Source organism: Chelonoidis abingdonii, chromosome 2 (genome assembly GCF_003597395.2).
Source record: "Chelonoidis abingdonii isolate Lonesome George chromosome 2, CheloAbing_2.0, whole genome shotgun sequence".
NCBI classification, from domain to species: Eukaryota; Metazoa; Chordata; order Testudines; family Testudinidae; genus Chelonoidis; species Chelonoidis abingdonii.
In genome coordinates, this window is record NC_133770.1 from 22,137,424 (window position 1) to 22,143,523 (window position 6,100).

Below are 6,100 nucleotides of genomic sequence, written 5' to 3' on the forward strand. Positions count from 1 at the left end.
TTTCAAAAGCGCCAATGGGAGTTAGGCACCCTGCTGTGAGAGAGACGTACGGGAGTGTGTGTGCGCGGGTGGGGGCTTCATAAGGTCCCCATGTGAACCTTAAAGCCTTAAAGATACGAAGATAAATAAAAAGAATCCAACTATGCAGTATTTCTTTTTAACAGAGGCTCAGGCAACTTGTTAATTTGAACATTTGTACTGCATAATTCTGATTGATTGCTGTTGAACTTGCTTGAATACAAGTAATTTTACCGGGTATCCCATATTCAGCATAGGGAAATATGGTCACCCTACACAGAGAATTGGTTTCTAAAGAAACATTTTGGTAACAGGGAAAGTATAATGAAAGGACAAATTGTGACTCCTTTCCTCACAAGGATATGCTGTAAGTGCTCCCATTGACTTTAGTGGGATTGCTTATGGTTTAAGGTTCTGCTCAACATATATAAGGGTATCACAGTGTGCCCTAAAGTAAATTGCTGTGAGAATTCCAGCAATAAACTCTGTGGTTTACAAAGAGAGAGTTACTGCTCCTCCTCAGGAGAGGTGTTTCCTTTCCAAGTAACTCCCAGACTAAAAACCTGTGTTAAATCAGAGTTTTATTGCTAATAGAGGGCTAAATGATGTTACTCAGGATATCCTTTTGTTTGTAAGATCATCCGGCCAGAGACTGTGTTACTCTAGTTTCTACATTTCTTAGCAATATGGTGCCCTGTTCTCGGTTGGTCCCTGGGCACTACAGTAAACTAAATAATCAATAAGTGTCCCTTCAAGAAAAATACCTCATAACATAACGACCTTTATGACACAAAGGCTGAAATGTTAATAAATAATGAGCCAGACAGGAATCAAATAAAAAGGAGACTGTGTAGTGTTTACAGACTGCTCCAATCATAAGTCCTGCTTTGATCCAAACTTTTGATGGCCCAGTGGTCATGAAAAGTGACCATCAGGCCATTTGAAAACCATCCAGGGCTAGATGCTAGGCTAAGATTATAAGTTAAAATGTCTTCTCCCATAAATTGGAGTAGAGCAGCCATTGGACAAATCCCTGGCAGTGTCTACTGATAGATATAATTGTCCCATAGCAATAGCTGTCTCTGTGGGGAGATCACAAAACTTGTTGTTGAGGCATGGACCAATGACTTCACCAGTACAGACTACAGGGGGTTGGCCCAATGGTTCCTCAACTCTTGGCTCTGCCTTCCCTAAGGCCAAATTTCAGTTTCTTTTCCCACTGTAAAAGCATAAAAGTCTCGAGGCCCAGTTCAGCTTGGCATTTTAAAAATTAGAACTAGAGACAAAAAACATAAAATGAAGGCTAGATATAAAAATAAACATGACGATGTATAAAATGGAAAGCACCAGCAGGCTGGCAATAAAGCATAAGTTCTTGAATATTAAAATATTACCTACAGCACGGGAGAAAACATCCTTTTTCTCTCTCACAGCCTTAAGCTGTCTGCTTCTGCCTCTCAGATCAGTCCAATCAAGTGTCCCAGAGTGACGTGTTCTGGAATGTTCCCAGAGTCACTGACAAACCTGTAGATGTAGCCCATAGGCTTTGGCAGCTCAAGTTTTCTCCATTAGCTTGTGGCATTGTATTATCTTCCAGGCAAGATCAAGATAGTCATTTCTCTTATGGGGATTTCTCTTGTTAATAAGATGAAACACATTCTTTTCTGAACCCTGATTTGAGCTAACTGCTGTTTCTTCGAGTACCAACACTGAATATTAGTCAATATTCTCCTTATGTTCCTGTTGTGACGTTATTGACATGAACTGTGACCGTATAGATCATTGTTGCAACAAAGGTCCTATAGTTGCACCAAATCTTGTACAAAGGAGGTCTATAGAAAGGTTGCAATTTGCTGATTATAATTATGCTGTCTGTCTGTATGTATCATTTTTGTATTTGAAGTTAGGAATATTGGCTATGTACTTGTATCTTAATGTGTTTGATTCTAAGTAGCCTCAGTGAAGCATTTGGTCAGCTTCTTGAGAACGGACTATTCTCAGTAAGTGCCCAATCAAGAAACACTTAACTGACAATGACTTTGGGAGACACCAATCCACATTTGAGCTTTTCTGAGGACACATTGGTTTGCGCCTTGGCCTGTTAAGCCCAGGGTTATGAGTTCAAGCCCTAAGGGGGCCATTTAGGGATCTAGAGCAGAAATCTGTCTGGGGATGGTCCTAATTTGAGCAGGGGGCTGGACTAGATGACCTCCTGAGGTGCCTTCCAACCCTGATATTCTATGTAAACAATGGCATAGACCTGCAAAAAGCTGAATCATTCATGGACATGTGACTTGCCCAGGTAGCTACATTTCCATCTTGTTGCTGTGATTTTGCACAAAAGAACAAAGGGGTTTCCGCCCACAAGAGGATGAATATAAAAGGCCCTGGAAGTTCCTCCATTTTATCTTCAGCTGGCTCAAGAGATGGCCTCTTCACCCCAAAGAGATGCCTGAAAGAAACTGGAACAAAGAACAGTAACTACGGGAGTGTGAGAGATTCCTGGAGCCAGACTAGGAAGGAGTCTAGTCTGTGAAGGAAGCTTATTGGAACATCTCTGGGGGTGAGATTGTATCTCTAATCAGTTTCTTAATGTATTAGGCTTAGACTTGCGTGTTTTGTTTTATTTTGCTTGGTAACTTACTTTTTTCTGTCTGTTATTACTTGGAAACACTTAAATCACACTTTTTATACTTAATAAAATCACTTTTTGCTTATTAATTAACCCAGAGTAAGTAATCCACGGGGGAGCAAACAGCTGTGCATATCTCTCTATCAGACAATTTATGAATTTACCCTGTATAAGCTTTATACAGAGTAAAATGGATTTATCTGGGGTTTGGATCCCATTGGGAGCTGAGTGTCTGGGTGCTAGAGACAGAAGCATTTGCTAAACCGTTTTCAGTTAAGTCTGCAGCTTTGGGAGCCTGGGTCAGACCTTGGGTCTGTGTTGCAGCAGATTAGCATATCTGGCTCAACAAGACAGGGTTCTGGAGGCTCAAACTGGCAGAGAAAACAGGCTCAGAGATAGTCTCAGCACGTCAGGTGACAGTTCCAATGGGGTCTCTCTGACCGAACCCATCACACCCTAATGAGCCTCCTCAAATATATAGGCCATTCCACCCCATGTATCTGTCATTTCTATAGATCCTATCACCAGAGTATGTGAGCACCAATCTCTCAAGGTGGTGTTGTAGTCCTGCCCCTCAAGAGCATATAGGTAGTCATTGGTCACCTTTATAGAGAACTTCCTTGAGGCCAACCTTTGAGAATACATTACTTGGTCTGTCTGCCCTGGAATAATACATTCCTATCTATTTCCCATCACACAATCAATATACTCAGATAACTTCAAACTCACTTCTCTGAAGAGGGCCAGCACAAGGCCAATCCAACACGTCAATCCCATTAGAAATTACAATGAAATCCTGGCCCCAGTGAAGTCAATGGCAAAACTCCCATGGAGTTCAAATGGACAGGATGTCACCTGGCCTGGACAAAAGAAAGTGAGCCAGAGCATCAACTGATATAAAGCCATGTAGCTGCATTAAAATCTAGTTGTTATTTTTATTATTATTTATTATATCTATTGCCAGAGCACCTAGGAGCCCCAGTCATGGACCAGGACCTCATTGTGCTAGGTTTTGGACAAACAAAGAATAAAAAGACAATTCTCATCCCAAAGGTTTCCCAGTCTCAGTATAAGACAGGAGGCGATAGGGGAATATAGACAGACAGGGAGCACAAGGAAACAATGAGATTATATGGGGTGGCAGAGGCCTCAGCTCAGTAGCCCTCCCCCCTCACCTAATTTGAACTCAATGGCCCTTTGCTGATTTTCACATGTTGAGATCCTGGCCCTTAAGCCACTTTGACATCAAACAGTTTCATACAAAACCGATACACGAACAATCATAAGAGAGGAGTGTTGGCCAAACATGTCCCTGTGAATGAGAATACCAGAGTCCTAACCTTGGCTCTGACATCTGTAAACTTGAGCAGTCCTTCACAGCTCTGTGCCTCAGTTTCCCCAGCTGCAAAATTTGGATAATAATACTTCCCAACAGACAGAATTATTGCGAGGTTTCATTAGTTAAAGGAGACACCCACTCACAACAATTTTTTTTTATACATAAGTACCAATATCATTAGTACGTTTTGTTTACACCAATCATAGTAAAGGGCCAACTGTGTGGAATTTATGTTGTGGCTAGCAAATTGTCTTGACAATTTTGCAAGGTTAAGTATGTCTATTATTACATCCAGAGAACTGTTATAACCACCTGTACTTGGATTATTCACCAAAATATTCACGGAGATGCAATGCAAGTTACAACTGCTTTGAAAGTGGTTATCGAAAGCATGTTTAACAATTTTGTCAGAGCAGACAGCTGAGCACTAGGTTAAGACAATAGCAATTTTCACCTTGCAAACAGATTTAGTGGAATGCACTGTTATTAATTTGCAGCTTTACGAAGTGTAACTGTCTCTGTCTTATTTTCCCTGTGAGAGACTCATCTGCTCTCATGTATGTAACCATTGATTCTCTGTATTAAGGAACTGATAAAATAGATTAGGCACAACAGAATGTTAATTAAGACCATGTTTCACAATCAGCTGCCCCAAATCATTGGCTTTTTGGTAAAAAAAAGCTGAGCCGCTATTTGCTGATGAACTACTGGCTGTACAGAAAGTCAAAACCAAAAAACAAGAGATGTGGCCCAAGCAGATATGTGGGCATGATGCCAAAGATAGCAAGAGTAATGAGAGAAAACAGTCATGCTTTCACTGTGTCCTGTTCTGGGTTAGTGTGTCTGATGGCTGCAAACAAGACACTCCATGCACATTTAGACTGTTCATTGAATTGGCCATTTTCTGACTGGATTTGTTGTAAGTGCAACGAGTTTAGTGAACTGGGACTCAGAAGCCAGGTGTCCTATATCCCGCTCTGCTGTGTGACCATTAGTAAGTCACTCATCTCTCTGTGCGTCTGATTCCCTTCTGACCATTTTGTTGTCTTGTTTATTAAGACTATAAGTTCTTGAGAGGCAGGAGTTTCTCACTGAGTGTTTGAACAGAGCCTGGTGCAATAAAGCCCCATTCTCAGCTGGAGCCTCTAGGTCAGGGATCGGCAACTTTGGCACGCAGCCCGTCAGGGAAATCCTCTGGCTGGCCAGGATGGTTTGTTTACCCGCAGCTTCCACAGGTTTGGCCAATCGCAGCGCCTACTGGCCGCGGTTCACTGTTTCCGGCCAATGGGGGCTGCGGGAAGCGGCGGCCAGCCCATCCCTCAGCCCGTGCTGCTTCCTGCAGCCCCCATTGGCTGGGAACGGTGAACTGTGGACAGTGGGAGCTGCCATCAGCCGAACCTTCGGACACCACAGGTAAACAAACCAGCAAGGCCCACCAGCGGCTTTCCCTGACGGGCCGTGTCCCAAAAGTTGCCAATCCCTGTTCTAGGTTCTATTGTAATACAAATCATAATAAACTAAAATGGAAGGGCAAGAGGCCTTGTACTGTCAGGTTGTTTAGGCATCTTGGGCCCACTATGGCACCCTCAGAGTCATCCGTAGCACAGCTCTGGGAAAGGCCTTCACCATGCCTGAGTGACCTACCTAGGCTGTCACTTTCCCTTCCCTCTGCCGCTCCAGCGCTCTGGATCCTCAGAGAGGATGCCTATGATTTTTTTTTTTTTTTTTTGCTCGATGTAAGATTCAGTGTCACCTGTGTTGAGATTAGAGTCAGAGAAGTCTCGCTTGGCAGTTTACAAAAGAGAAAATGGAAAATGTCATTGTTTAATGTGGCACATGGCATAGAGTCTATGCCAAGCTCCTCTGAGAGGCCCAAAACTTCAGTCACGTGGGAAAGCTGATAAAAGCTGCCTCTGTACAGTGACTCAGCTCCTCTCTCTCCCCCTTGGCAGCAAGTCACCGCTGCACGTGCCGTCTCTTCAGGGAAGAACGCCAGTAAATCCACTTTGAGCTCTGGGAAGAGACAACTTGCAAGGGACAGCCCACTGTTTTGAAACAGTAGAGTAGGTCGGACTAAGTTAGTGGGAATTTATTCACTGCAATCAATGGGC